Raw genomic sequence first — 5,662 nt, 5'->3', positions numbered from 1 at the left:
AAGGCGAGCGGGAAGCGGCGATGGGAGCCGAGCAGGGAACGGAGAGAAGCCCGTTCCCCACGGACGAGGAAATAGCAGGGAAAGAGTGAAGCCGACCGGGAGTCGCTTTGCCTGGCTGAAGCCGGAGGGAGATGAGGAGAGGCTGGAGCCGGCCCGTCCAGCAGGGCGGCGAGGGGAGCAGCGGCGCCGGGCCCGACGGCCGCCGCCCCCGGGGAGCTGTGGCGGCGGAGCCCTCTTCGGCCGGCCAGACACGTGTCTCCTGGCCGGGACCTGTCAGAGCAGGGAGACCGGGTCCTGATTTATCACCCGAAACACACACACACACACCCCCGCCCGCCCTCCCCCCGGCCTCGCCTCCCGCTTCTCCCGGCGGCTCACAGCGTCGCCGAGCTAAAATCGAACCTCCCTCCGGCGGCCGCGGGGCGTCCCCGATCCCGCAGCCGGCTCTGGGCTGAGGAACGGGGCACTCTCCGTGGGCAGCATCGCGCCCGCCCCGATGCCCCTGGGACCCTCCTCTCGGTTCTTGTCGCTCAAGCCCCGCCGCGCCCCTCTCCTCCAGGTCACGGGGGACCGCGGGGACGGAGGTGGCCCTGGCCCCGGGGTGTCTCTCTGCCTCAGTGCCCCTCTGAGGAGCCGAAGGCTGCGTGCTGGAAGTTGCGGGAGAGCTGAAGGCAGGGTTGAGGGTTCAGGCTGACTCCCGCGGGGTGCCGGGGTGTGTGCAGGGTGGGAGCTGCGCCATGCCACAGGACACGAGGGACGGGGCGCAGCCACCGGGGGAAGGGGGGTAAACAAACAAGTAGGATTAGGAGAAGGGCCGCAGTAAAACAAGAGTTAAAAAATAGAGGGAAAGATCAAAGCGCTGTGTAAAAGACTCTTCAAATTACACGTTTGAAGCTTTTCCATAATTCCAAGGCGACAGATAGATAACAAGCTGCACATTCCTTATCACATATGGAATCAATCTGAAAGGAGTCTCTTGATCAGAATCTGTTAATTGCAGTGACATATGATTTGGAAAGAAAACACAATTAATGACCCTTCATGTTAAGACTTTGGGACGAGGCCACTGGCAATCCTCACTCTGCAGCCAATGTCAACTCAACTATTATTGGTAGTAGTAGTACTACTAGTAGTAAACTATTAAATAGAGACATTCTTCGAGCCTCGGCGACCGTTTTGTCTCTGTTCCCGTTGCATGTTTCTTCAGAAGGGGGAGGAGAAGAGAAAGGGACAGGAGCGTGTGCGCGCCTTTCCTTCAAGGTTTGGGGAGCTAAAATGATTTAGTACCTTGTCTGTAAATCTAATGACCTAAGGTGAGAAAAAATACTTCATCTTTTATTATTACCATTTGTGGTGAGCGTTACCAGGAAACAGCAGAATCCTTTTGAAATGGTAAGTGTATGTATCCATTTAAAATCCATTATTGCTGAGATTTTCCCAAAGAGAAATAAGGCAAATCTGCCCAATCTCATTTTCTAGCGCCCTCTGTCCACAGCTGCCCTTAGCTCGGCCGGCCCTTCCAGGGCGCTGGGACCGTCGAGGCTCGGCGGAGCCTCCCCGGGTGCTGTGGGTCCTGTGGCTGCGGGGAGGGCCCGCAGCCAGAGTGGGTGCTCCGCGGCTGTTAATGCACCACGCGTTCTGTAATGTTGGGAGAGGAGGTAGCAACCTTTTCAAAAGCTTTACTCTGTCATTAAAAGGTATTGGCTTTGTTTTAGAAGGGGGAGGGAGAGGTTCATTTGAAGGTTAGAAAGCATACACTTTAATAGGATCGAAGTGAAATTAGTTAATAAGAAAATGCTGGCCAGAAGCTCTCCGGGCTTTTAAGTGCTCTCCAGGCCATTTAGGGAAATTGAATAAGAACAGACTCCGTTACCTGCAGCCCCAAGTATTATCTCCAGTTCTGCACAGAGGCGAGAAGGGAAAAATAGTGCCTGAGAGACCTGAAGTCCCGTACACCTCCTGCCAACCTATTTCCTCGAGAAATAATGCCCCCTTTCTGCTCGCAGGCGTGTTCTCCTCCTGCTTCTTCCGCTTTTAAGCAGCTCAGGCTACAGTGTGTACCACAAGGGGGTAAGCAAAGGTAAGGGGCTATCAGCAGATGCCGAAGGCTGCGGGGGCAGCTCTGAGCACAGCCTGGTTACCGCCGGGGCAAAGCTGGCCTCTTGGGTTTTTTTCCCCCTTCCATTTATCTGATTTTTTTTCCCCCCACCGTTGTGGCGCTTTGTTGATTTGCGTTCGGACCGTTGTCAGTAGGTCAGTATACTGTGTTACCCAACTTCCGATCCGCTCCCTTTCTCCCTGCCTTTGAACTTTATAGTTTCTAGACGTGTTAATAAAGCCTTTCCTTTGGTAAATCGTTCATTAGAAACCCCACCGAAACCTGGAAAGACTTCAGAAAAAAAAAAGCAACGCTCAGGAATGATAGGTTGGGAAAAGCCTTTTGTCCAAAAACTGCATAATTGTCGTGAATCTTAGGAAACATTAATCTTTATAGGAATTTGTGATTCATATCTGTGGTTTGACCGTTTAGGTGATTTACAATCTGTTAGTGCAATTCACTAATTTTATGCCAATATATTTTATGCGCCCAGTTAGATTTTCCGTCGCCTATCGAAATGAGTGGCCGGTGTGCCTTGCCGGTGTCAGTGTGGCTCTGTGAGTCCGGCGGGGCCGGTCCCGGCGCTGCGCGGGGGCGGAGGAGTGGGCGCGAAGTGCGCATAGCTGCAGGAAACTTCCCCTCCACGTTTTCCTCGTCTGCAGCCCCGGCTCTTATCGTTCGGGCCGGGACCGTCCCCACCTTCCTCCGCTGGTGAGAGGATGTCCGCGGCTCCGGTACCGGCTGCGTCTGGAAGGCTGTAGCCTTTTTTAAACCGCACCCGAGGGTGTCCTGGGTTTCTCGAGTTTTAGCAGCGGGTTTAAACCCAGATTATTGCTCCCTGCTGGTCCGTTCCCTGGCACGCACCTCGGCACGGTGCAGCGGGGAGCCGGTCCCGCGCGGCACTGCGGGGGCTCACCGCTCCCCATGCCCTGACCGGCCCCCCGGGCTGCCACCGTGGGAGGGTGCCTCTTCGGCTTTCCCGGAGGATACCCCCTTCCCTCGTCCCCAGCCCACCGGGAGGTGTCTCCCCCCGGGCTGGGGCCGGTGCATCCGGTGTGGAGCGAGGAGAGGGGCGGCTGGAGGTGCTGTGCGTGGAAAATGCAGCTCAAACGACACCTCTGGAGGTTTTCCGTGTGGCAGCGAAATGGGGCATTCCTCGCGTGGGTTGTTTCAGCACTCCCCGGCCGCCGCATGGGAGAGCTGGGGATGGGGATGGCTCCGTGTAATTTGTAACTGGGTTTATTAGCTGGAGGGGGAAACACAAGCAAAGAAAAAGAGCAGCAGCTGCGCTGAAGATAGCACTGCGTGGAGTCTAATCTTGTGACACAATCATTAATTACTATTGTATTAATTACTATTTTTCCAAAACAGTCCCTTCCCGGAAGAGCTTACAGCCCACATCTGCTGTGTAATGATACTCTGGATAGAGAAACGATTCCCGCATTAGGTCCCAGGTAGCGTTTACAAATGGCAACACCTACAGTATCAAAGCCCGTCATCTTGCAGCCTCAGATTTTCTGTCCCATCGGCCTGGCCAGGACGATTTTGATGCCGATAAAATATATTTAAATATCAAAGTCTTTATTCACGTACATATTCCGTCCAAACTTTCAGATTGCAGTGGCGTAACTGCTTTATTTGCTCTTCATCCCACAGATACTGCCTTATATCAGTAACAAACGAGCATTGATTTTATGGTAAAGTCACTTTGGGATGGGAATGAGTAACTCCAGGCAGTGCTATCACTGTATTACATGGAAATGGCCCAGGTAACAAGATGAACATTGATTCAGCATTATGTTTGATCAATAATGAAATAAGTAACTTCAGGGCCAAATTAAAATGCAAGCTGGCTTAACGCTGCCAGCTTCTGGGCTAAGTGACAAGGCTAATTCAGCAGGGAAATGGCAATATTTGCATTAGAGGCTGCATCTGTTGTTTGGTGGAAGAGGCTGGATCTGCAATAACGCCGGATGGAAGTGCAGGGAGCAGGTTTTGGGAGAGCCCCACCGGTGCCGGGCCGGTATGTCCGGGCCCCACCAGGGCAGCGCCATTTCCCTCGGGGTCCCCTCGCCTCCCGGCCACGACGTTGTAAAAAAACCCCAAACACTTCAGGGAGGTTACCAGCACGCTACGGTTGGCAGATAACCGGGTGGTGTTAGCACTTAGAGAAGTAAATAAGCTGTTGTAACCTCCTCGGCGGGCGGGAGCCGGGCTTTGCCTGCCCCGGGCCCGGGCAGGCTCCGTGGAGTGTCCTGGACATAAGCAGGCAAAGGGAAGTGACTGAGGAGATGGGTGGGAGCATGTCCAGAGCATCCTGCATCGGCAGCCTATGGCCCGGTTTATCCACTGTTCTCTCCATGGCCAATTTCCACATCTCTGCCAGCGTTACCGGGACGGTGCCATGTTTTGATTCCCAGCAGCGATTGTCGCCTTCAGCTGGAAGTGGGACACAGGGCAAGTCACCGAGGACTAAAACTCGACTGGGGTGGAAAGCCTGTCAGGTGTAACCCCATGCCCCAAACCAGAGCTAGGGCCGTGGGAGAGTGAAGCCTGCAGAGATTCCCAGGCAGCTCCGCCGTTCCATACCCAGGAGAATTTTACCACCCGGGAGAGCAAGGAACAACGGGGGGAAGGCAATTTGAGGCAACTGGGCATGCAGGTGTGTGCAGTGAGGAGTGTGTGGACAGGCATGGAAATACAGGACAGGGAGCCGGCATGTGACATAAACTGGGGACACCTAGTACTGGGGTATTTTTCTAAGTTGTATTTTTTTAGATAATTTTTAAACATTTCCTCCAATGTAGGGGAAAAAAATAAAAGGAAGGGCTCTCTCCACAAGAAAAGGAGACACCTCTCAGTGCAGCCCTACTAAGATGAGTGTGCCAGAGACGTGTGTGCTTCTACCCCATGGCTGGAAACTTCCTCAAGGCAGAAAGAGCTGCTTCTGTCACCGGGAAGGGGACCAAGCTTGGCAGGAGCAGGGGAGACCTCAATGCGGCCCCGGCCGTGGGCATTTTTCCCACCCACCCGGCCTCGGCGCTGCTGCCAGCTCGGTGCAGCCAGGAGAACTGAGCCCTAAATCGGGCCCAGAGTGGCGAGGTGCGGCTGGAAACGGGTAATGCGGTGGGTGAGGGACGGTCCGGGGGTGTGCGGCAGCGCCGGGGGAGAGAACCGGTCTCCACCTACCCCAGCCGGCGGGAGCTCGGCGCCCGGGCCGGGTGAGGGGATGGGAGAGGCGCAGAGCGCATGGCATGGCACGGCACCGCAGGCTCCCCCGCTTCCCAGGCGGAGGGATTGAGCCCCCCTGGGGGTGTCGGTGCAAGCCCGGAGGGGGTGCAGGCCTGGGGATGGATTTAGGCCAGGCGGAGCTGGAGCCCGGGCAGCCCCGCGTTGCTCTTGCGGGCGGTGGGATCCCTGCCAATGTGGAGCGCTGCCGGGACAGCCCCCAGACCCGGCGCAGGGAGGGAGAGAGGGAGGGAGCCGCCGTAGCCCCGCCACACACCAGGAGTCTTCGGGAAGTGGGGGGCGAGCTGGGCCGGAGCGGGGTTTCAGGCTCCTCGC

Source organism: Corvus kubaryi, unplaced genomic scaffold (genome assembly GCF_017639235.1).
Source record: "Corvus kubaryi isolate FWS band 111438036 unplaced genomic scaffold, C.kubaryi_AGA036_p1.0 37300, whole genome shotgun sequence".
NCBI lineage: Eukaryota > Metazoa > Chordata > Aves > Passeriformes > Corvidae > Corvus > Corvus kubaryi.
Note: the sequence above shows the minus strand (reverse complement) of the source record.